The sequence below is a fragment of the Mobula birostris genome, chromosome 18, assembly GCF_030028105.1.
Source record: "Mobula birostris isolate sMobBir1 chromosome 18, sMobBir1.hap1, whole genome shotgun sequence".
Classification (NCBI taxonomy): Eukaryota; Metazoa; Chordata; class Chondrichthyes; order Myliobatiformes; family Myliobatidae; genus Mobula; species Mobula birostris.
In genome coordinates this window covers 17,790,078-17,817,116 of record NC_092387.1, presented here as the reverse complement: position 1 = coordinate 17,817,116, position 27,039 = coordinate 17,790,078, and the positions used below count along the sequence as shown (strand labels likewise).

Below are 27,039 nucleotides of genomic sequence, written 5' to 3'. Positions count from 1 at the left end.
AATGACACAAGGAAGATGAGTGAATGGAAATTGTTCAGTTTTGGCCTTTTCATCAATAGCTTCTAAAATGGCTGTAGCTGTAGTTAACTTCTACCAGTATCTATATTGGTACAATAAGTTAATGAAACTGTAGATTCCGGTAATATGAAATAAAAACACTCTAAGTCAGGCCCTGTGGAAAGAGAAATAGTAGTATTTCATGTGGAGGACGTTTCATTAGAACATTGAAGTGTTGACTGTTTCTTTCCACAGATATTACCTGATCTGCTGAGTTTTCTTTAGATTGACCCAATGCAGTGCTGCTCGCACAGGGAAAAATACTTCAGGAACCACAAAGCACCATACTTGAGAGAAAAAAAGAGACGCTGTGAAAGGGGTGATTATAGAAGTATGAAGCCTGTGCTGCTATTAATGGGAAATTAGAAGGTTTGATAGTGTACCTAGAGTCAGTAGAACATTTGAGGATTGGAGGGGAAGGTGACAAAAGCTGAGTACGTTGGTCCATCTAATGAATTTGAAAGTCATTTGATGGGAAACAATACTTGGAGCAATTTGGAAAATGGGCGTTGGCGTATATGAAATTCTCAGACCAAAGAATGGCCAAGTGGTTCACTATCGTTGTTGCTCATTCCTTGAGAAAACCAAGCCTTGTATCTATGACCGTTAACTTACTAGACTGATGTTGAAATTATTATTGATCTCAGGACACCAGTTTTGGTCCCAAAGCAGCCGGGAAATTTAGGTTAAAACTCCTAGTATTAAGACCATATCTGTAATGGTGACTGAAACTGTTGGTTTGTTTCCCTTCTAGACTGCGAAAGTTTCAGATTCTTGCACAGCCTGTACTCAATGTGACTCCAGACCTCAAATAAGGTTTTGTGTAAGTGCACTCAACTTCAAACAACATCCTTGTTCTGTACCATGAACAATTTTATAACTGGGAAGGGACCTTAATTGCATTTTTCCTCCCTGCATCACCTGAAGATCTGACTCTTTGAGCAAGCTTTTGATCACCCCTTCTAAGTTCAGTTTCATGCTGGCTTGGCATTTGTTTGATCCCAGGCGGTCTGTTTTTCCATCCTGGGTCTGATGCACAAACAGGAAGGGGAAGAAACAGGGATGCACCTAAAGGTGGCTAAAATAACAAACTGTCTGAACTATAAATCTTTTAAAGTATCTGAGTGAGGTACTCCACACCTCAAAGATATTAAATTATCAGTGAAAATGCAAAAAATTACAAAAGTCCCCTAGAATTACAAATGCAATTATCAACATCAAGCATGCGGGGCCTCTGGAAAAGACAGACCTGGTGAGAGGCATGTCAAATTCGACAAAAACTCCATAGAGGTGACATGGGGAAAAAGTTGAGTAGATGTGGAACTATCAATTCACAAACTTTTGGGAGAAAACTGCTGTCTAGTAGTAAATTTATAAATTTAAATTTGTAATTGTCATGAAATCTAGTCTTGACAATGGGTTGAAAGCATTATTCAATTTGACATTGAAACTTGATTGAAATTACTGAGGCAAAACTTACGGAAACAATTGATCAATGTTTCATTTCTCTGATATATAAAGATGTGACTTTTCAAATTCCAGTGAAGCCTTTAACTATAGGGTACTAACTGATCCCACTACCAAAATACTGATTTGTTCTCCTCTCTTTCTCCCCCCCCCCCCCATATCAGAGTTGCTTTGGTGAGATCTTGGCTTGGTTTAATTATATTAACTTTTCAAACAGGGCATTTGTTCTAACTGCAATGCAGCTATGGAGGGAAATGGACAATCAGTGGTTCAGGTTAAGACCATTTATCTTGACCTTCATCCTTCCAGAGGAAGGGTATAGGCCTGAAATATTGATTGTACATTTCTCTCCATATAACAGCTGCGTTCCTTTGGAATCTAACATCTGCTGACTCTTGACTCCACTTACATTGATTCCTTTCCAGCAACACTGCACCATGTGGACATGAGAAATCTAGTAGCAGCCAATCTTGGAACAGGCCTATTCTCTACAGGCAGTATTGGTGGACATGCAAGCCAAAGCCTTTGCCTTTTGGAAGTCCACAGAATTTTGGATTGAACTGTGCACAAAGAAAGAGGTGGCGGTTGAGAAGGTATAAAATGACACACTAAATTTAAAATTGAATATTGTAAAAGAGCAAGATTAATACTTCATTTTACTTGAAAGCGGTTGGACATCTGAGGCAAGTCTCAATACTTGCACAAAGATTTTTTTTTAAGGTAGAAGCTAGGCTGTTTCCTCTCGGTCATTGATACAACTTTCCAATAATTGCAATAGCTTGGGAATTTGTGAAGGTATTGAAGGAAGCAGTAGAAATGTCTGGGTAGGCAAAGATCTAATATCAGTAATATAAAAAAAAACCAAATTTCTGCAGCAGACAGCAACATGAGAGCGAGAATTGGCCATTTACCCCACCAACCCTGCCCCCAACATTCAATATGATCACGGCAGATCTGCCCCTTGATGACTTCTGTGCCAGTTCCCTATCACCCTCAATTTCTTGATCTTTCAGATTCATCATCCTCCACATTACCTGTACTTACACCTGGCCTCAATCTTCCTTTGGTCGAGAATTGCAGAGATTCTCTACCATCTAAGAGAAGAAATTGCTGCAGACCTCGGTTCTAAGTAACTGGCTCCGGGTCCCCTTGCCTGTGACTGTTGTACTGGTGAAAACATCTCCACACATACCCTGTCAAGCCTTCTTCAGATACTGTATGGGTGACATTCTGCTAAACCCAATTGCCTAACCTCTCGATAGGACAACCCAGTTGTTCTGGGTATTCACAATGCTTCTATACCCTCATGAGTTCAGGGATTAAAACTACACAATATTCCAAGTGTGACTTCACCAACACCCTGTGCAATTGCAACACAGCCAGCCTGTTCTTATACCCCAGCACTTCTGCAATAAATTCCAAATGCTGTTTGCCTTCTTCATACTTACTGGACCTGCTTGTTTAATTTTTGACTCGTGCACTGGGGCACCTAGATCTCTCTGTCCATCCCTCATTTGCAGTCTCTCTCCATTGATACAATGTGCCCTTTGATTCCTCTTAAGTGCTCCTTGCCTTTGCCCGACACTGGCCCCCTAGGCCTGAGTCGACGTAGTAGGAGTAAGTGCTTCCCCACATTAAATTCTATTTGCCAGGTTTTTGCTCAATCGCTAACTTTACCCACTTTCAGAATGTCCTTATCACAACAGACCTTTCCACCTAGTTTTGTATCAACAGCAAACTTGGAGACTTTACATTTTGTTCCCTCCCTCTAGACATTTGAAGCCCAAGATCAGGTCCCTGGGTTACCCCACTATTAACCCCTCCAACTGGAGCATGACCCATTTATTCCAACTGTTTTCTCCCCAAGGTTGTTATAGCTGGGGCTGGGAATGGGGACAAGCTCCCACTACCCATTAAATGCTCCCAATGGTGTGCATCTCAAATAGTCTCTGAAAACCAGCTCCAGCTCCTGGCCTTCGTTTGTGGCTTAGCTACTAAGCTGGGCAAAACTGCTTCTACTGACAGGAGAAGGGGTAAAGGCAGGTTACCAGTGCATTAAAACTAGTCACTTCCGGCAGACGGAGCTCGTCAGACACAGTTGGCATCTCATGTAGGAGAAGGAAAACTCTGATCTCGAACCTCTGCTGCCTTGCAGCTATACCCACTCATGAGGAAGGCTTCTGGAGTAAACCCCAAGGGGAAAAAATTCTAGAGCTGGAGCCCCGAAGGCAGTCCTACATTGAGTTCAATGCTGACTGGCAACTCCTGTGACACTGCTTGTACCCTGCTGTATCGGTCTCTGCTATTCCTTTGGTTCATCGGATGCAGGGAGAGGGAGAGCTTGCTACATGGGCAACAGTTTGCCCTCCATATTGCCCTCACAATTACCCATGAGGCATTCCTGTTTCTCTCCATGGATGCTGCCCAACCTGCATCCAACAGAAATACTTCCTTTTTTATAACTAAAGGCAGGCAGGCTATTAGGAAGGGAATGAGACCCAGAATTTGAAACAAGAGTTTACTGTTCCAAATCTGCTCCACCAATTGGATTGACTGATCTGTGATGTAACTCGTGCTTTGGGCAATACAGTACTTTGTTCATAAAAGTTCTGCTTCTGTCAGAAGTTGATGCATGTAAGGACAGTGCCTTAACTCTGCTGCATTGTCATGCTGACCACTCAGGAGAGAAACAACTTTTATGGAACGGAAAATCCATGTTGAAGGGTTGAACGTGGCCATAACAGGGAGGATCCCATTCTATATGAGAACCGCTTGGAGCAAAATTTAAATAGGGGCCACAGATTTAAGATGGCTGTTCCTTTCCACCTTCACCATCATCTGGGTCCCAGCAATAAATGGTCTTGCCAGCAATGTCCACAATGAATTTAAAGAGTGCTTTTTGTTACCACAGTGACACAAAAGATAGTATTTTATCAAGTCAAAGTTCACTTCATACTCATGGAGAAGCTTTCAACCACCAATTAAAATTTCACACTAGGTCCGATATACATTAGTTCATTGCTGCAGTTGTTATATTAGTATAAATCTGCAAACTTAAAAACAGCTTCTTCCCTCCCATCACATTTCCAAACAGTCCATGAAAACCAACTCATTATTTTATGCTTTGCATTAATTATTTTCAAAACTTGCAGCAAGTTTTGTCTTACACTCTATTGCTGCCACAAAACAAATTTCATGACCTATGTCGGTGATAATGAATCTGATTCTTACTCCCTGAATATTATGGTGACCTGACTACGACTACAATACACTTACCTCCATTGCAAGCACCTTCCTTTTCCTCAACTAGGTATCCAGATACATTCCATGAGATCAAGAGTCATGCATAGTACCGTACCTTCAAGCACCTTTGATACCAAGGGTTTTCTTCCATTCCTTCCCTCTCACTTCTTTTCCCCAAACCTCCCCTCAACACTTAATGAAGTGGTTATTGTTTAGTGATATTCAGGCTCAAAAAGTTATGTCCCAGCCAGGGTTTGAACATTCCTACTGGAAGGCTGAACCTTTAAAATACTTGGAATAAGACCTCAAACTGCAACCCTACTTCAGACAGCTAAGATTACAGTCCCATAAGGGGGCATAGTTAATGCTAGAAAGCCTCATGTCTTATTGCCTTGTGCACTTGCTTGCCCCCCCACTATACTTGGGTGTAATTAATTTTGTGTAACAAATATCAAAAACGTCTTGGATATAGTCTTGTGGAAGTAGTTTTTTAATGTTGGTAAAGTTAATGTTTTTTTCCACAGGTTCTTTTGATTATCTGGATGAAAGCCAAGGCACAGTACTTTAAATGTCAGCTTTGGCTTTGGTGTAAATTTTCATCATTATTAGCTAATCTTAGCTGAATTCACCACTAAGTCTGGCATCCCTAGAGAGAGAAATAGTTGAGTGCTTCTGCACAGGGATGAAGGTTGTTGTAGAGAGGTTTAAGTCTTCAGTCAATGGAATGTGGGAAAAGCCTGAATGTTACTTGCAACAGGTGTCTGATCACAACAAGTGAAAGTAATGACTGCCAGAGTCTTCTTGTGAGTGTAAATTGACTAAAATGAAGTTTTAATATCTGGTGCTACAGCCCTGATTAAAAAGTTGATGAAAGCAGTGAACTGCTTGGAATTCAGATCAGGAACTGCTCTTACCTATAACATTGTTTCAACTCCAAGAAAACTTCCAAATTAAAGCTCAGTGAGGAAATGAGATTTGGCAGATTTTTTAAAATCATAAAACACCAGCATAGTGGGAACATTAATTGTGCAAAATAAAGTTTCTGCTAAATGATCTGTTTCTGTCTAATCACCAGATAGCTAGATTGTTGCAGTATAATGACTAGCCAGGATATTTTCATCAGTTCAAATTAATCCAAGACACTCTCTGGTTGCCTATCTAAAAGTATTCGACTGAAAAATGGTTTCAACAACAAAGAACATTCTAGAATTTATAAAGTAGAAACAGTATTTGGAAAATAATAGTTCTTGGCAGAATTAAAAGCATGTGATAAACATTCTAAGTTTTGAAGATGCATCATTAAGGACAAGCCATTTGATGTAGTGTACAGTATTTGAACTTTCAGAAGGTGCCAGACAAGATTTACTACACAAAATTAGAGTGAGTATTGCATGATGCTTGAGGGTTGATTAATGGAGCATGAATGATCAGGTTGGAAGACTGTGTTCTTTGGGGGTGGAGTGCTACGTGGGGTCACTATAGCATTGTGCGTGCCTGTTAAAAAGAAATCAGACTCGAGATGTATGATATTATTTTATGTATGCAGCGTAATTCGTGGAGTAACAAAGACGCAAATAGGCCTGACCTGTACATCAGTTGAGCAGCAACACATCACAGCAGCAGTGGAGGGAAGCCGGGGGGTTACATCTTAGAGGAGGGACCGGGCTGTGGGTCCTTCTCTAACTTTGCCTGCTTCTTCAAGTAGGCATCAAGATTTGACTACCTTTTCTTAAGCTTCCTCTCAACAAGCTGTTCTCAGTAGCAGGAAATCATGCTGAGGACATCTCTCCTTGCCTTATTGCTTCGCTCCCAGTCAGGGTCACTATCCATGAACCGGACCATAATTTGTGTGATCGTGATGATGCTAGTGCTGGGGAATTTTGTGGTGAGATTTCTTGCCGGTGCTTCCTCTTCTCCGTCCGTATCCACAGATTCACCCAGGATGTGTTGCTCCGCCATTTCTCGAAGCTCTTTATTATTAGGGCTCTCACAACGAGAATGGGGTAAGATCGCTATCATTAACATCCTCTCGCCGTATCACTTGCAGTTTCACATTCGTGCTGGATACCTTAGATCTACTACTCTCATTGGAAGCTGCAGGCCTTTTCCCAGACATTATGGGTGAAAAAAAAAAGGAATAAATTGGCGAGGGAGCAAGAATATTACACACGTGAGGGAGGCGAAGCGTGAACTAATATGTGATTGGCTGCGAGTGGCTCAGAGCGTATGTAAAGTGCTCTCATTGGCTGACTGAATGTTTACTGTAACGGCAGCTGCTCTTGAGAAGTTTTAAGTGTTGTTTAGAATGATTTTTTGCCACTTTTGAAAATTTTCAATGAAGAACTGAATAACCGCGTCGTAACGAATCAGCGCTATGCAGGGTAGCGTTATGTGGAGTTTGAGTGTATTAGTAGTTTGAGTGGAGGATCCATGTGACATATGTATGACCTAGGTAGAGTGGATGTGGAGAGAATGATTCCTACAGTGGGGGATCTAGGATCAGCGGGCACAGCCTCAGATTAGAAGGATGTCCATTTAGAACAAAGACGAGGAATTTCTTTAGCCCGAGGGTGGTGAATTTGTGGAATTTATTGCCACAGATGGCTGTGGAGTCCAAACCACTGAGCATATATAAAGCAGGGGTTAGTAGGCTCTTGATTAATAAGGGCGTCAAAGATTACAGGGAGAAGACAGGAGAATGGGGTTGAGAGAGATAATAAATCAGCCATGATGGAATAGTAGAACAGACTTGGTGGTTGAATGGCCTAATTCTTCTCCTATGTCTTATGGTCTTGTATCCAAATTTGCTGAGGTGCAAAGCTAGGCGGAAATTTGGGCTGACAGGTCGTAGAGACTTCAGGGCAAGAGTTCCCAACCTGGGGTTCATGGACCCCTTGGTTAATGGTAGGGGACGATGGTATAAAAAATAGTTGTGAACCCCTGTTTCGGGGAGATGTGGATGGATTGGGTCATGGAATGTGCAATAGTAGTTATTCACTTCATGAAAAACACACATAAAGATGTTTGTGTCAGAGGAACTTGGCTATCCTTGTATGTAATCAGAGTTAAAGCCATTTTGGCAAGCAACTAAGATGACAACTGTTTTGACTTTGAGATAGGTTTTGAATACAAGGGTACAGATACCTTGTTCCTATTGTATTGGTTCCTGGTGAGACAGCTTCTGGAATATTATGCACAGGTCTTGCCTACCCAGTCAGTACCAGGGTGGTCGAAGCCTGTGCCCCTCAGCTATGTGGAGTACTTTGCCATGTATTCAACATGAGCCTGAGGCTCCAGAGGGTTCCTGTACTGTGGAAGATGTCCTGCCTCGTCCCTGTGCCGAAGACGCAGCGCCCCAGCAGCCTCAATGACTACAGACCGGTGGCATTGACCTCCCACATCATGAAGACCTCGGAGAGACTTGTTCTGGAGCTGCTCCGGCCTATGGTCAGGCCACACCTAGATCCCCTCCAATTCGCCTACCAGCCCCGACTAGGAGTTGAGGATGCCATCGTCTACCTGCTGAACCGTGTCTACACCCACCTGGACAAGCCAGCGAGCACTGTGAGGGTCATGTTTTTTGACTTCTCCAGTGCGTTCAACACCATCTGCCCTGCTCTGCTGAGGGAGAAGCTGACAGCGATGCAGGTGGATGCTTCCCTGGTATCATGGATTCTCGATTACCTGACTGGCAGACCACAGTACGTGTGCTTGCAACACTGTGTGTCCGACAGAGTGATCAGCAGCACTGGGGCTCCACAGGGGACTGTCTTGTCTCCCTTTCTCTTCACCATTTACACCTCGGACTTCAACTACTGCACAGAGTCTTGTCATCTTCAGAAGTTTTCGGGTGACTCTGCCATAGTTGGATGCATCAGCAAGGGAGATGAGGTTGAGTACAGGTCTATGGTGGGAAACTTTGTCACATGGTGTGAGCAGAATTATCTGCAACTTAATGTGAAAAAGACTAAGGAGCTGGTGGTAGACCTGAGGAGAGCTAAGGTACCGGTGACCCCTGTTTCCATCCGGGGGGGGGGGGGGGGGGGGTCAGTGTGGACATAATGGAGGATTACAAATACCTGGGGATACGAATTGACAATAAACTGGACTGGTCAGAGAACACTGAGGCTGTCTACAAGAAGGGTCAGAGCCGTCTCTATTTCCTGAGGAGACTGAGGTCCTTTAACATCTGCCGGATGATGCTGAGGATGTTCTATGAGTCTGTGGTGGCCAATGCTATTGTGTTTGCTGTTGTGTGCTGGGGCAGCAGGCTGAGGGTAGCAGACACCAACAGAATCAACAAACTCATTCGTAAGGCCAGTGATGTTGTGGGGATGGAACTGGACTCTCTGACGGTGGTGTCTGAAAAGAGGATGCTGTCTAAGTTGCATGCCATCTTGGACAATGTCTTCCACCCACTACGTAATGTACTGGGTGGGCACAGGAGTACATTCAGCCAGAGACTCATTCCTCCGAGATGCAGCACAGAGCGTCATAGGAAGTCATTCCTGCCTGTGGCCATCAAACTTTACAACTCCTCCCTTGGAGGGACAGACACCCTGAGCCGATAGGCTGGTCCTGGACTTATTTCATAATTTACTGGTATAATTTACATATTACTATTTAACTATTTAAGGTTCTATTACTATTTAATTATTTATAGTGCAACTGTAAAGAAAACCAATTTTCCCTGGGATCAATAAAGTATGACTATGACTATGACTACCCCTCCAGGGAAGGATGTTCTTATGATGGGGAATGTGCCATTAAGGCTCACCGGATTGATTTCTGTGACTGGGGGTTGCAGGTAAACAGTCTGAGCCTGGTCTTGTTTAGAAGGAAGAAGTAATGTGATTTTTAGAAAAAAACTACAAAATTCTTGTAGGACTGGTGCAGAGTGATGTTTCTGGTACTAGGGTGCCTACCAACCAGGGGTCATGGATTGAAAACGCAGGGCTGGCCATTTCAGGACATGAGAAATTCACCCACCAGAGGATGGTGAATCTTCAACAGTGAATCTTGGAATATGAGGTGGGTGCAGACCAAACTTTTGATCTCTGATTTAATGACTCAGTGTGACTTGCTGTCCATTTTAAATCTCATGTTTTGGGATATGTTGCTTTCAACAATGTTTTGTGTATTATTTGATGATTAACTAGTAGACAGACTCAATGGCCCGAATAAAATCCACTGCCCCAGAATTTTAAATATTATAGTCATGGATTTTGGTGTGATTTTCAAAATGGTTAGTAAATTTAATTTAACTTGGAGTTCAGAGAAACATTTGACTAATGCTTCTGCACAACTGCTATTGCGTGAGTCTGAAAGTTGTTATGGAGAAATTAGAAAGCTTTATGTGGTTAAATGCCACATCTTCCTTTGTCCATAGTTATACAGAAATGGCACTTAGAAGTATTGGTGCCATCCATTCGATATTCCCCAGCAGAAGTCACTTCCTTCAGCATAATATGCAAGACAAAAATTTGATAGCATAACCAAGACCCTCATTCAGGGATGAAAAGACTAATTAATTAGACCATAATAAACAAGTCTGGAGCATTATTAGAATCTAGACTAATCAATTTCCTTCCCCCTCCCCCCCCACCCCAAGTTATGTGTAGAACAGACTCCCAGGAGTAAGCATTAATGCCCTCCCAATTAACTGCTAAGTAAATAGCAGGATAAATACTTGATTAAGGAATAAGACTAAAGGGGATTAGCAAAAGGACCCGTCAGAGATTCAAAGGTTTATCTGACCTGATGTTTTTCTTGCTGTCATGGGGTTGGTTGTGTCCCTCGTGGAATACAACCAGTCGAAGTTCAGACACGATGTCCCAGAGCAATAGATGACTTTGGAAGGCAGACAGATAAAGCTGCCAATCTATGCATCATGCCACAAAACAGCGAATCTGGCTTGCATCTTGTTTGGAGAGGGTGCTGCAATGATCTGGCCAGATCGATGTGGAAGGAAGGACCATTAATGACAAGACCAGCATTTATTGTCTTTCCGTAAATGCCCTTGATGGTGGTGGTGAGTGGCTACCTTGAACTGCTCTTAAGTCCTTCTAGTGCCGCTGTGTAGGATTTTTCACAACCTTAAAACCAAATGATGGACTAGTGATATTGTTTTGAAGTCAGGATGGTGAGATACTTGGAAAGGAACTACAAGTGGGAGGGCTTCAGTGTGCCTTAAGCTCTTGTCCACGGTAGTGATTTGGGAGATGCTGTTATTGTAGCTGAGGCAAGTGGATGCAGTTTGAAAACAGTACACACTACATCCATGGTGTTTGGGGCACCAACCAAGCACTCTGCTTTACCTGGGACAGTGCTGACCTTGAGTATTGCTGGATCTGTGGTTATCTGAGCAAGTGCCTTGCAGATCATGGAAAGACCTTGGTGTCAGAAAGTGTTCACAGCAGGAAATCCAGCCTTTGACCTATCATCCATAGGAGTTGCTGGCCAAGTGTGACTCTGAGGATTCTGGTGGGGGATCTCAGCAATGCGAATGAGACTGACTGTCGAGGGGAGGCGGTTAGATTCTAGTTCAAGGGATAGGGATTGCCTGGTAGTTTTGTGATGTAAAAGTTCCTTGCTATTTATGAACCATGCCTGAATATTTTACAGATGCTATTGAATACTGGAGTTCTGAAAGGCTGTGAATATTTAGTAATCATCAGCAAATATTCCCTATCTGGCCTTGTGATGGAATGAAAATCATTGTTGTCGATTGGGATGAAAACTTTGCCTTAAGGAACTCCTGCTGTGATATATTGGGATTGGGCTGATTGATCAACAACTACAGTATATCCTTCTCCCTCTGTGTAACTTCAACCACCTCTGACGCCCATTCACTGCAGTTCATCTTGGTAAAATGCTGTACTTTCCTGGACAAAGTCTTGCCCTGATCTGCATGATCTGACAAATCACCAAGAAATATATGTTGGTTTGGCTGATTCTGTCTCAAACTCACCTACCACACTCATAAGCATCATTTCAAGTTAGTATTTTTCTCTAAATACAGAAGACTGTTTATGTGTGTCTTTGGCACATTCCAAACCATTTGTTCTGCCTACGCAATAATGATAGTCATTGTTAATACAGGAAACACAACAGCCAGTGGTACATGGCAAGGGGAGACTATCATTAGACATTGTAACATTGATAAGATTCATGGGCAGTAAACACAGTATCAATTCAATTGGAACAAGAGAATTTCAGGTACAGTGTAACCAAAACACTTCTCTCCATCCTCCAGTAAGTCGCAACAGCATCAACTTCAGATGTGCAACCAGACTTTTGATAGGCTATCATTTATCAATAGGTTGAAGAGGAAACCAAGTGAGTACAGAACTGTTCAAATGCAATTTACCCATTTGCCGAAAGCTAAAATCATTTCCTGGCAGTGAAGCTGGCATAAACCCCAAGTTATTTTCTAACACATCCCTTCCTTCCAGTGATTAAGAATGGAGGAGGCCACTTGGCCCCTCAACCCTCTGCTGCCACTCAGTATGATCACCACAGTTCTGTCCCAGAGCCCTCTAACATGCCAGTTCCTCATTACCTTCATTCCTCAAACTTTCAAAAGTTTATCTTCCTTAAATATGCACCCGATTAACCAACCTCCATAGCTCTGCAGTAGAAACATCCAAAGATTCATGGGAAGAAGTTCCGGCACATGTCACATTCGAGTGACCACCCCTTCACTGAAGTTACATGCCCTTGTTTGATTCTCCCATGAAACATCACAACATCTATCTTGTCAGGGCTCTAAGGACTCGGATTTTGTTTTAATTGTAATCTATAGAAATGGGAATTGCCTTCATCAGTATGAGTTCAGCCACTCAGTAGATAAATCCTTTCAGTTCTGATCAGAAGGTCATTGGCACAAGGTATTAACTCTCTCACAGATGCTGCCTAACCTGAGTATCCCTGATGTTCTGTGTTTGAATTCACTTATCTGCTAGGCTAAGTAGTTAATTGAAAGAGTAATTTATCTTAAGAAGATATTTCTTTGGTCAGAGTAGTATAGCATAGACACAGGCCCTTCAGCCCAAATGGTCCATGCTAACCCTATCATTCTCCTGCTGGTCCAAGATGCCTGCATTCAGCCCATAACCCACCAAGTCCCTCCTTTCCATTAAATGTTGCAATAGTATCTGCCTCAACCATTTCCTCTGGTAGCACATTCTAAATGGTTGCTACCCTCTGCATAGTTACTCTTTAGGTCTCTTAAATTTCTCCCCTCTTATCTTCTTTCTGTAGCCTCTAGTTTTAACTCCCAACCCTGCAGCGTATTCCTCGTAACACGGAGGGGAAAAAAAATCACTGACAATTACATCAGGCAATACCATCTTCAACTGCATGAGAATTTGGAACAATCTTAAAAATCCAGGATTAAGGCAATTTAAATTCCACAGATGTACCTATGAAATACCTTACAGCATTTCTCCTGTGGCCACTGATGGATGGGAAGTAGTTCCATATCACGGTATGGATAAATCCAGCCAGGAAATGATCAAACTCCACTGATATAATGTCTTTAACATAGGAAGATGTCCTAGGTATCTCAGAGAATACAGGGAGGAAGTACTGATCCTTCATGAAGGCTTATCAAAAGCTTCATCCAAAGCAAAAGAGAGAATCCTAAGCAGAAAGGACAAAGGTACTGTACACTTTCACCAAAGATGAAAGGGAGACAGGAGGATAAGGTAGACTGTGTGTTGGGCCAAGTTTCGAAGTTGCTGGAAGAGGGTCAAGCCTGGAGAATCATGAAAAGGGTGGTGGCTTGGAACCATGGAGAAATATTTTGGTTTCAAGCAACTACAATATGATCTATTGTGGGAACAGACAGTCAACAAGAATGAGAATGTGCAGGCCTTGTCTAGAGTGAGACTTCAGAAAATCTAAACAGAAGAGACCACAAATGCTAGAACCTGGCAGAAAGTACAAAGCTGAAAGAGCTCAGACACTGTCTATGAATGTAAATGGATGGTCAACGTTTGGGGTGTGACCTTTCATCCGGACTTCAGACAATGTTGGATAAGTTGTAGAAAAGTCAAGTCAGGAGGGTAAGGAAAGGGGTTCCAATAGATGGCAGCACAAGTTGGTGTGAAGATAAGTACCGTTATACAATGATCCTTCTAAGGTGTGCGTAAGCACACATCTTTTGCTACTAGCGCATGAAGGAATTTAAACTGCGCACAAAAGGTTGTTACCCTCTACCTCGTTGGTATGTTAAGTATGTTTCACAATCGTACACAATCATATTTCTTTTTCTGGTTTCTGATGTGAATAGTGTTAATGACTTGGTGCAATTATTTGTCTGCAGATTTTAGAACTGGCTTATTTATACCCTCATTGAAGAAATTATTGATTCACTATGTCGAATTCCAAAGTGCAAAAGAACCGCTCTAGTTCATTTAAAGCAGAATGGCTTGCTAGCGGTTAAAATGAATGCCTCTCTATATAAAATTTAGTGCACACGTTTTGTCACCAGACAAAATTTGCATAGCACAAGATTTTTGCGCAAACTGGTCATTGCAAATTAGAGGGAACATTGTTGTTATAGATGAGATTTGGTAGTGAAAGACTTTTTGAAAGCTAAGAAAACTATTGGTAAAACATTGGATCCTAAAATTCATAAAGAGAGTAGAAAAGTCATTCTGAACTTAGTTGGTTCACAGCTGATTTTGGTTGCTTCATTGTAGAAAGGATGTGAAGATCCTAGATACAATCTAACAATTACAGTGATGATGAATTTCGGTTTTAGGATTATGTTGGAGCCCCAAGTTCAGAGATTTTATGAAGGCATACAAGACTGACTGGTTTCATGGATTAATAGAGGGAACAAGAAGTGGTGGATTTGGGTTCAATTGCAACAATAAAGAAGTCCGGGGAGGTACAGGGGAGGTGTATGAAGGGCTATGGTCCAGGTGTGGGTCAACAGGACCAGGCAGAATAATAGTTTGTCACTGACTAGATGGACTAAAGAGCCTGTTTCTGTGCGGTAGTACTCTATGACAGCGCAAAAGGCACTGAAGAAACACGGCAGGTCAGGCAGCATCCATGGAGGAAAATGGAGAGTCAATATTTTGGGTCAAGACCCTGCGGAAATAGGTCACAGATTAAATCCTGGGTGAAAGATACAAGGCGGTTGTGAAGGAAGACCCCTCACACAGAGCATACTTGAGATGCGTATCTCCATCCAGGGATCTAGTGGAAAGGGCTAGCACAGGCTCCATGGACTGAATGGCCTCTTTTGTAGTAACAATTATAATAGAGCAGGAAGCTCAAGTTATATCTTACAGGAGACTGTCTGTATACAGACTTTTTTTATCAGCAGGGTTAGGGTAGTGATGGAAGGTTGGAGTGCTTGTACAAGAATTTGAATTCTTAGAGGGAGACGCTCTAGTTTTCCGATATTTTTCGATAACACTCCGTCATCTATCTCCAAGTCACCATGGTGAGCTGATAGACAGTGATACTTGGCCTAGAGGCAGCACATAAATGAGGGGCTGGGATGAAGGAGAAAGACCACCAGTCATAACAAAAATGCCAGAAGAGAAAGGGGAGATGATTCCTCAGTGTTGTGGGTGACTTTGCCTGGGCTATGTCTGTGCTGCAGGCAGGGCAGATATGAAATTGGGTTCAAATTTTGCTTGATGGTTGCATCTGGGAAGAAGATATCACCAGAGACCTTGGGTGAGAAGTTTGGTGTTATCTGGGGGAGGGACAGATGGGTGAGGGTGGAATGTTTTTGAGGAGATGGAGACAATGGTAGAAGTGGAGGTAGAGACATGAAGGAGGGAAATAGGAAACAAATTACTAGCATCTGCAGCAAATGTATGAATGGACTACAGTAAGAATTAGAGGTGACCCTTACCTGATTTATCACAAAATCTGTGCAGAGGTGTTAGAATGCTGGCTGGGTCTGTGGGCTGGTAGGTGACGTCCTTTCACAAAGCAACCAGATGCTGTTCCGAAGCCAGTGATGTGCATACAGGATGGCATGTGTTAGACACCGCCTATGAAATTCAGGATCCAAATTTTAGTTTCAGTCACATTGGTTTAGATTAGAGACAAAGGTGTGCTTTAACATCTTAAGATGTTGGGGTGTATTTACAACTGGTGAGAATGCCAGTAACCACAGAACTAAACAGTTGTGGATTAAAGTTGTGCTTCTCAAGTAAACAACACTTGCACAAGTCTGCTATTTATGTCTCTATTTACCTGTTTAATGCAATATTTTATATTGATCTATAATGTTTGAAATGAATGCCATGATCAAAAGGAAAATTATGTTAATTGTTCAGAAAATTGAACATTTTCAAACCTATGAATAAGAAGCAGGAGTAGACCACTTAACTCTGCCATTCAATGAGATGATGAATGTAGGCTCTGTATTCCCACATACTTCCCAGTAACCCTTCAAATCCCTCCCCTGGATTATACCTTCACTTTAAATATTCAAAGATGCTACTTCTATCACTCTCAGGGATAGAAGTTTCAATGACTCACAGCCTCCTGAAAGAGGAGAAACTAAACCGTGCCTGCCTCAAAAGAGAGAACTCTTAAACAGTCACTCCTTGTTCTGCATTCTTGCACTATAGAAAACATCTCTACACCCATCCTGTCAGGCACCCTTAGCATCCTGATTCTTTTAGTCTATGACCTAATTTATAATGTAGTCACAGTTAACCTAAGCGGACCAAAGGCTGCCTACAAATAATTAGTATAGATGACCAGTTAGTTTGTTTAGTAGAGTGTTCTGGGGATCTTTACCATCAATCAAACCGAGGTTCTACCTATTTGTTTAAGATTTCATCTAAAGCAAGGATTCCCAACCTTTTTTTAAATGCCACAGACCAATACCATTAAGCACGGGTTCTGTGGACCTCGGGTTGGGAACCACTGATCTAAAGGGATCTCAGATTGCAGCACTCATCGATAACTGCTTTAAAAATGGGCTGAAACATGGAAATTCCCCAATCAGACACAACTGTGCCAAATTAACATTCAACATATTTACTGCTTAACATTCCTCGTAGCCTGCCATTTGGGACAACCTTTGAAGGGATTAGTCAAATTAACCATGGAAACCAACTGGAACTGTAATATGAAATTAGTCTGACACATATTTTGGCCAGTATCAACCTAATGGAGTGAACGGCCTAATGTATGATACATATAACCATATAACAATTACAGCACGGAAAAAGGCCATCTCGGCCCTTCCAATCCGTGCCGAACTCTTACTCATACAATTCTTTTGGGGAAGAATCATACAATTCTTCCCCAAATCCATTATTACATTTCCTTGAAACTAAAATTAAAATTAGACTTTGGTCCAAAATGTTGATTAACTAGTCGTTCTGTTTAGTTGGAATCGGGCAGTCTGCTCCATACTGCCTGGTCTCACTGCAGTAAGATCATCCGCATTACAGGTAGAGGGAGTGCCATTTGAAGCAAATTTCATGAGGTTTCTAAAATAAAAATAGAAAATGCTGGGGCCTAACCTGCTGAATGCCTCCAGCATTTTCCACCTTTATTTCACATTTCCAACATCGGCACATTTTCTGCTCCGGAACAGAAGCTTTGTTTTGCAGATATCTGACAGGACCAGGAGCTTGACATCAAATGTTTGTTTGTTTGTTTGTTTATTTATTTGTTGAGATACAGTGTTGTATGGGCCTTTCTGTCCCTTCAAGCTGCGCCGTTGAGCAACCCCTAATCACAATCAGCCTAATCACAGGACAACTTGCAGTGACCAGTTAACCTACGAACTGATACACCTTCAGACTGTAGGTGGAAACTGCTGCATCGGGAGGAAACCCATGCAGTCACATGGAGAACGTACAATCTCCTTACTGACAGCGGTGGTACTGTAAACTGTTGGGCTAACCACTACGCTACCACGCTAAAAGAAAATTCTGAAGAAGGGTCTGGGCCCGAAACGTCGACTGTTTACTCTTTTCCATAGATGCTGCCTGGCCTGCTGAGTTCCTCCAGCATTTTGTATGCGTTGCTTTGGATCTCCAGCACCTGCAGATTTTCTCTTGTTCGTACTGCATCCACTGAAGTTTTTGAGGTCATTGTCAACGATAACCAGACTGGCATTAGGAGACAAGTGAGCTCAAAATCTATTTTCAAGTAATGGGTGGATGCCACAGTTTATTGAGTTGCAAGATAAAGGAATACAACCCACATAATATTTCCTCTGTCCACTCAGTGCTGGTAGTGGGCCCACAGCTCAGAACTAACTCGACTCGTCCCTCTCCATTTGCTCTTGGGAAAGAGAAGTGTCTTAAAGCCAGGGGAAAGTGCAATGAAGCAACTGCCCTGGGAAAGAAAACAAGGATTTGGGGGGGGGGGGGGAGAGAACAATTGATTCTATTCCAGGTATATAAAAAAGGTCTTCCTTTTCCCAGTGTGCAACAGCTTGGTTTATGCAGTTACATTAGCAATGAGACCTAACACACTCAATTCTGTAGTTAATCTTTGAGAAAAACAAACTTACATAAAACCTCCCACCAGCAGAGATGGAAATGTTGTCTGGTTCAGATCTATTGTTTGCATTAGTTTTATTTCCCCAGATTACATGTTTGAAAATGGTCTAGTGGTATTAATCCAATGTTGGCATACTCGCCTGAGCCAAAGGGCAATGGGTTCAACCCACACTCCACATCCCTGAACGGTGGTTCAGATGGATACACAGAACAGCACTGAGAGTGTACACTGCACACTCAGATTGTCTTTAAGAAAAATTAAATACCTTCCCTCTTGGGATGTTAATGATCCGAGGGGCTTTCTGAAGAAGAAATTGTGCTCTGGCAACGAATTATTCCTCCAACACTATAATTGAAACAGATGAGATAACGATCTGCCTTACTACCATATTGAGAACCCTGCTGTGCATATTGAGTTGTTATCTCCCTGTTACAAATGAGTACACTCTGGAAGTGTGAAAGTAGTGACAGAGAGCAGCTGTATAAATAAAAAGCCCCTCCTTGACTTCTGCAAGGAAGATCCTAATTGACAGAATATGCTGAATTAGCCAATTTCAGTCACAGTGTGTGCTTGGCAGCCAAGATCACTACTTTTGATATCACTAAAAGATCCACACTGGTGAGAATGCTGTGTGAGCTCATCCAGTTACAAGCTGACACTCGCCAAAAAGGATTGCACATGTACATGTATGTTTACGCGGGACTAGGTACGTGAACCAGTGCTCCTGACTTGGCTCAGCATATTTCAGACATGGACAAACCTAGGTTTAAAACTTATTGACTTTTAAACAACAAAAGGCAAGAAGTGGCATGAGTATGAATCACCAATCATCTGAAAATAACTTGTCTTTAAAATTAACTTCTGCAATAAACCAATTACATAATTATTAGCTAGAAATTGGAAACTGTCCAAATTAACCCAAAAGTTTTTTAACTGCATGCTGGACTTAAATCTGAGAGTTATCATTCCATATTCATGACCATGCTCAGAACTTAACTGAAATCACTTTTCTGATCTGACATCACCACAGATTAGCTGAAACACTGATAGCATCCACTATTTGACTCAGGGGGTGGGGGTAAAGTCAGCATATGACGGAATCTGGAGCAACATGCAAAGCCCTGGAGGAACTCAACGGATGCTGTCTGACCCACTAAGTATCTCCAGCACGTCTCATGTTGCACTGCTTCACCCAAACGGTCTCACTTTGTTTTTTTTTTCCTTTCCACTTGCATTTGGGCTTGAGAGGGCAGATGGTGGATTTGGAATTTAGAAATCTAGAGTCTGGGGGAAATAATCTCTGGATTATAAAAAAAAGTCTGAACTAAGTAGGAATTTCTTGAGGGTTTTGAATTTTGGAAATCTCTATCTCAACACTTAAAATATTTTGAAAGCAGATTAATGCACTTGAGGGTTAGGGAGTATCAGGTGGAAACTGAAGCTGGGGCCAACATCATATCAGCCACAAAAAAATCATTACACGGTGGCCTACCCTGCTCCCAAATGGTTAAAATATCTTCAGTATTTCAGATTACTTGTTAATTATGTTATTATAAAAATATGATTTAAAGTCATACCTCAGTCACCTTCTTAGTTCAAATGGCTCAGAGAGCATTTTCTCAACATGAATGAGGCAGTAATTTGAAGGTATTCAGGTCTGTTTCCAGTGGCCCTAACCTGTGTTAGTGATAAGACTGGGCTTTTTAAGATCTATGGCAAGCCAAACTTTGCGCAAACTTGGCTTTCCACAGGGCATATCTTTAAGATATACTCTTACAAAAGGTTTGGATGACTAGTTTTTTTTTTAAATGGCAGTTAAAAGTATTTCATTTCTTGTTGTAGCTTACACAAAAATGCTGTAGGTGTAATACTGCACAGAGAAGCAGCTTAGCAAAGATTACAAGGAGTCCTTGATCAGCTGGGTAAATGGGCCAAGGAACGGCAAATGGAGTTTAATTCAGATAAGTACGAGGTGTTGCATTTCGGCAAGTCAAAGTAAGGTAGGACTTCCACAGTGAGCAGAAGGGCCCTGGGACGTGTTCTAGAACAGAGGGACCTTGGAATACAAGTACATGGTTCACTGAAAGAGGAGAGGTAGGGTCACCTGAAGATGAAGGTGGTTTTTGGCATGCTGGCCTTTGAGTATAAAGTTGGGAAGTCATGGTGCAGTTGTATGAGACACTGGTGAAACTGCACTTGGAGTACTGTGTTCAATTTTGGTCACCGTTCTTGGAAAGATTAAACTTAAATAAGTGCAGAGAAGATTTACAAGGACGTTGCTAGGACTTGAGGGACTGAGTTACAGAAGAGTTTGGACAGACTAGGATTTTTTCATCTTGGAGTGTTGGAAACTTGAGAAGTGATCTTCTAAAGGTGTATAAAAATGAGCATAGATAGGGTGAATGCACTTGATTCTTCAGTGCATTCAGTGAAAAGATTAAGAACTCGAGGGTATAGTTGAAAAGAGTCAAATAGAAACTTGAGGAGTAACTTTTTTTCCCCTTAGAGGGTTGTATTTATGTGGAATGAGTTGCCACAGGAAGTGGTTGAAGCAAGTTCAGTCATAATACTTATAGACTCTTGGACAGATACGTGGATGGAAAAGGCTATTATCAAACGTGGGCAAGTGGGAGTCTTGGTTGGTGTGGACCAGTTAGACTGAAGACCCTGTTTCTGCACTGTATAACTCTGTGAAGGTAGCCTCTTCAACATCGCTTCTGCTACACAAGGGAACACAAAGGTCAAGAAACTGCAGCCGCTGAAAGCTGGAGCAGCAAAACCAAATAGCCGGAGGGACGCGGGGATAGGTTAGGCAGCATCCATAGGGAGAAGTGGACAGTTGATATTTCGAGTTAAGAATTCAAGAGACTTCTTGTGAAAAAAATCAAAGTGCAGGTCTTGTCAGATAAAATGATTTGCTGCTTTAATTAAAAAAAAAGTCTTCTTGGAATCAAACCCAGCTGGTGGCATAGTGGCATCAACGCTGGACTTCAGGACGAAAGGTCCCGAGTTCGAATCCAGCCGGCTTCCCTGCACGCTTTCCATCCGTGCTGGGTTATGAGCTGGTGATCTCTTCGGAAACTCACCCGGCAGAAGGCAATGGAACTTGCCTCTCGTACGCGGTTCGCCACTACGTCAGAGAGGCGTGGAGGGAAATCGTCCGCTAACCGGAGAAACTCTGGATGCGACGTACCTTTCCTTTCCTTTTTCCTTCTTGGAAATATGTAACATGTTCTCATTGCTGAGCAATGCAAACACATTTTAAAAAACTTAATGGGATCACCACAAAAAGATCTAAAACAGAAGTTTACCATTTGGAGCAGATTTTGTTACTGTGTCATATTCTTAACTGACAAGTAATAATTATAATCAAAATGAAAAAGAGTTAGTGTGCTGACTAGAGAACAGCTGTTGATGGTTATGATCTTTGTAAATGCACGAATGAAACAGGGGCTGCTAAAATTCATGTGTTCAATGTTCCTACTCCACTCCCATTAAAAAAGATTCAACAGGTGTTTTGATAAATGTGCTGCAGATGAAGGGAAAACTGAACAAGTGCCAAATCAGTTGACACATGGACATTTCCCACATGTTTTGTGACAAACAAATCCTTCCTTAAGGTTAAGGTCGTTGCCTTTAATAGCATCAGGGCAATTACAAGGTATTGCAAAGTTGGAACCATCAGGAAAATTCTTACGCAGAAGGATAATTTTAACAAAGTGGTGGACACTAATCATCTCAGAGCATTTCTGCTGATGTTCTTCAGTGCAGTTCCTAAACTGGACACTATCCAGATGCTTTCATGATCTTCACCACTGGGAGTACATGGGGGGTTAGTTTCCATTCACACGTCCTTGCAGAATGTACCCGCAATGTCACCAATTCACCAACAGTAACCTGAGGGGCCATGGGGAGGAGAGGTCACTATCAACTGAAAGCTTAACAGCTCAGCTGTATGAATAAGGGCACAGGGGTAGGCCAGAGATCGGTTAATCTGGGCAAGTGACCCTCCTTCTGCTGTTCCCCGAAGACTGCCAACTAGAGAGATGGAGCAAGGGCAAGTCACCAAGCAGCTGGATGTACAGTGAAGAGCGTTCTGACTGGTGAGGGAGGCTCCAACGCCCAGGGTCACAAGAGGCTGCAGAAGGCTGGGGACTTCGCCAGCTCCATCGCAGAGGCAAGCCTTCCCAATGTTAAAAACATCTTCTAGAGGTGGTGTCTTGAGAAGAAGGCATCCATCACCACGGAGCTGCAGGAGCTTGAAGACGCACTCAACAATTCAGAAACAGCTTCTTCCCTTCCACCATCAGGTTTCTGAATGATCCATGAACACTGCCTGATTATTTCCCATCACTTATTTATTTTGTAATGTATAGGAATTTTATGTCTTTGTCCTGCACTACTGCCACAAAACAAGAAATGTCATGATACAGGAGATAGTATGTCTTCATTCTAACACCCAGGCCTGGGTGTTAAGTTCCAATGGTCAAAATGTTGAACACCTTTCAGAACAGAGCAGGATGGGAACAGGAACAGAAATGCTGGACAAACTCAGCCAGTCAGACAGCATCTGTGGAAAGAGAAACTTGGCAACACTTCAGATCAGGAACCTTTCCTCAGAGGGGCTACTGTAGATAGCCCTCTTACCAGAGGTGCTGCTTGATTTGCAAGATTTATCCAGAATTTGTTTTGGTTTAGATCCAAAATGTGCACTTTTCTTGATTTAACCAGAATCTGCACTGGCCCCTTCAGCTCAACTTGTCCTTGCAAACCAAGATGTCCATTTGCACACATTCTTCTTGAAACCTTTCCTCTCTAGACTCCTGACCGAATGACAAGGGTAGAATGAGGTGGTGGTTTCAGAAGACAGCATCTATCAATAAGGACCCTCACCAATTCGGACATGCCCTCTTCTCGCTATTACCACAGGGGAGGAGGTACCCACACTCAGTGACTCAGGAACAGCTTCTTCCCCTCCGCATCATATTTCTGAATTGTGCGGTTTATTTTTATAATTCATAGTAATATCTTTGCACTGTTCTGCTACTGCAAAGCAAAGTTCACGTCATTCAAGTCAACAATATTCATGATTCCGAATGGCAACTCATCCGTCACCTGAACATTTCAAACTCTTCACCACGGTGCACGGTTCAGGAACACTAATGCAACTTGACAATGTTTCTTGACAGCATCTCCCAAGTCCACCACCTCTCGTCGCCGAAAGATACAGCAAGCAGAGCTTGTAGGAACGCTGGAATCCACGTCCCCTTTCAAATCATACGCTCTAACGTGGCCATTTAAAATCTAACCGCACTCTTTCAATGGGTTGCGACAACGTGCAGGAACTGCCTTCCTTAACAGCACCGTGGGGATATATTCAGCGCCACTTCATAGGACGATCAATGAGGAGCGGTAAGTGTTGCCTTTACTAGCGACGCTTACATCCCGCGGGGGGGGGGGGGAGACATCACTAACTACTTGCTGTAGAATTCCTCCGGTCGCAAACGAGTGCAAGTGCAATTCTTTTCAAAGTCACTTTCCCCACCCCCACTCCAGAGCCAATGTGAGCGGCTGTTTCAATTACTCAAGCTGTCGAATACTGTTTCTCATGTCTCCGGCACCGTTGATAGATTCACACTGCGTACATTTGGTACGTGATGCACCCAACGTCGGAGGTAGCGGAACTAGGCAGAGTAACATAAAAACCCATGGAAAAAAACTCCGAAAACAAATCTCATTAACCCTACGATCGGTGAACAAGATCCGGGTCCCACACAGCTACAAGTTTCACTCAGTAATGCGGCACTGGCATTTCAGTGGGGAGGGGAGGGCAATGAGAGAACGGTCGAAGGACCGAGACGAATTTGCCATTAGCTCCGAGAAACTCCTAACTTATTCGATCACAAGTTATTTCAGGGCCAGCTGCTAACCCCTCAGCGGCCCCGCCCCCACCACACAACAACACTGGTCAAAGCATCCCGGAAGTTTGAAGTCGCAGGAGGCAGCACGCACAAAATGCTGGAGGAACGCTAAACTGAGTTCCTCCACTTTGTGTATTCCGCTCCAGATATCCAGCATCTCCGGAGGCTTGTTTCAGACGGCCCACACGGCAAGGACAACAAGCACCGTGGAGCGCTCCGTCTATACGCCGCGCACGGTGGGGCTGCGGCGACTTGTCACTCCCCCCGGCCGCTAACGAGCTGGGACTCTGCCGGGGATTCCTCCCGTGACACGTGACAGGCCGCCACTACTGTGACGCATCAGATCCCGTATCGCGGCAACCCCCCCCCCAACCATTACTACAAACCCATCCACCAATGACAAGCCTCCGGGAGGTGCTACCAATCAAATTGGAGTAACTAAGGGGCGGGCCCGCTGCGAGGACGCTAACCAATCAGAGAAGAGGAGGCGGCAACCTTTGCGGGGAAACTTGGGGGCGGGACCTTGCCGGCAGAGGGGGTGGGGTTTGATTACGTCACGAAGGGGCGTACTCCGTGCACGGGGGCGGGACTTCGGCCGTGTTTACTCCCGGTGAGATTGAGGTATCGGCCTTTCACCGGGCGTCAGTGGATGGATGGCAGCGGCGGCTCAGCACAGAGAGCCGGGGTCTCCCCCCCATCAATCTCCACTGGAGGGGGATCCCCTCTTTATTGCTGCCCCTCTCCCGCAGTCAGAGTGCGGGAGTTTCGAGCTGGAGGCGGACGAACGGCGTGAGCGCGTTCGGCCATTTGGTCCGCTGCGCGCTCCGTAGCGCGGACTTTTGTTACAGGGCGAGAAGCTTTTGTTACACAGTCGGGACGGGCGGCGGTGGGGGACGGGCGGCAGCGGTCACTTCGCCAGGAAGGGCTGGCAACGCGAGGCCACCATTAAAATCGACCAAAACACCCCTTTACAATCATCCTCCCTCCCTACCGGCGGCGGACCAGCCCCCCTAAATACAACGGTGGGAGGGACAGAGACGGCTCGATCACAAGCCAGCTGCACATGCAAACTACGCACCTTCCCTTCCTTCCGCTACACTCTCCATTTTCCACCCTCTCCCCTTTAAATCCCGGCCGCCAAAACAAACACACGCCGGCGCCGCCGAGCACTAAAGAACGAATACATTTAAGGTGGCGGCTGCTGATTACCTCCTGACCGACCCCGCAACCTGCCTTCTTTAAAATCCACACAATGTTGATTATAAATAGTGTTCGAAGGCAAGAAAACACCGAGTGAACCCTCCCTTCCCATCCCCCTCCCCCCTATAATAAGGCCACCGTGTGCCGGGGCTGTGAGTGGCAGCCGGCCGGTCGCGGGGGAGAGGGACGAGGTAAGGGGACGGGGAAAGGCCATCTGCTCCTTTGCAACCCTAGCCCTCACCCTCACTCTCTTTCGGGCTCCGGCACTCAGTGCGGGCGGCAGGCGCGCTACGCGGTTTCTCTTCCCAACTCCCCTCCTCCTACCCCGAATCTCCGGATACGGATCCCAGCCACAAAGTCCTTGCATGGTTGCCGTGAAATTAAGAATCATTGGGGAAGAGAAGGGAAAGGGGTAAACGGGGGAGATTCCTCACCGCGGCTAGCGCGCACCTCCGCTCACAGGCAGCCGAGCTCCCAGAGATGGAAACACCCCCTTTCATTAACATAGGCCCCGGGAGGAGGCCGCGTCACCGCTTCAAACACAACCCCGCCAAAAGAACCTGTAGACAGGGAGCTCCACCTGGCAACACAACTCGAAACCGGGAGTTGCTTGTATGTCCGTCTCCCGGGCACCGCCGGTGCCCGCATCCTGATCTACCACGCCTTTGCACTGTGGACAGTCGGTATGTTGAAGATTTGCTGAAGGGCAGGCAACGACTGCTAACGCCCAGAAATAACAATGCATTTTAACTATCCGTTGGTGGTTAAATCCCTTTACTATGGGTGGAAATTTGCCTTAGTTGGCAGCGGTACCTGTGTGATCATGTAGATACAAAGATCTAATAGATTTTATACCTTTAAAAGGAAGTTGGGTCATCTAATATTGAGATCGTTCAGTAATACACACACGTTGCTACATCGAGGGTTTACTGTGTGCTATCAGGGCAAATTTCGGTTGAAGTGTTGACCAGCTCCTTCCTTCCTTCTTTAATTAACCACCGATGTCAGGCAGAATTCTGGTTTAAGGTTTTACCTGAAAAACAGCACCACCCACAGTGTAAAACCTGCTGCTGTACGGAGTGTTGTGCACATGCATGTTGTTCGTGAAGTGGGATAAAGCGGTTGCAAGTATTCTGTTTGCTCGCTCGCTGTGTATCTGTGTGCTCCGCTGTATTCCCCCGGACACGCACAGTTGGAATAAGGGACATGCGCAAAAAAAACCACGAGCGGCGCTGGGCAGAGCCGGACATCGCCGGCGACCCAGGTTCGATCCTAGCGTCGGCGCGGCACATTCTCCCGGCGAGAGCGCGGATTTTCCTCTGAGTGCGTGCACATCTCAAAGACCCGTGCCGCAAATTGCCACTTGTCCGCAGCCGAATGGTAGAATCTGGCGAAAGCTGACGACGATGTGGGAAGGAGCTAAACAACATGGATTAATGTTAATAGATGTTGATGTTCAGCGCGGATTCCATGGGCTGGTGCGCCTGTTTCATCGACGTGTACAGCGCAATCCAACTCATCGATGCCGACCAAGGGGTGTTCCTGAGCTGGTCCCACTTCCCAGCGTCTTCAATCAGGTCGGGGTCAGTGAGTGAGTTGTGGGCATGCTATATCGGCGCTGGAAGCGTGGCGACACTTGCGGGCT

The 27,039-nt window shown here is 44.0% G+C and overlaps 1 protein-coding gene across 1 annotated transcript in view; it reads right to left on the bottom strand.

Moving 5' to 3' along the window:
* Nucleotides 1-25,870, bottom strand: part of sin3aa (SIN3 transcription regulator family member Aa) — a 143,307-nt gene extending 117,437 nt beyond the window's left edge. The window contains exons 1-2 of the mRNA XM_072282287.1: nt 25,829-25,870; nt 15,650-15,791 (exon numbers count right to left, since the gene is read on the bottom strand). The gene's annotated coding sequence lies outside the window, so the exon portion shown is untranslated. The remainder of the gene's footprint in view (nt 1-15,649; nt 15,792-25,828) is intronic.
* Nucleotides 25,871-27,039: the final 1,169 nt, after the last annotated feature.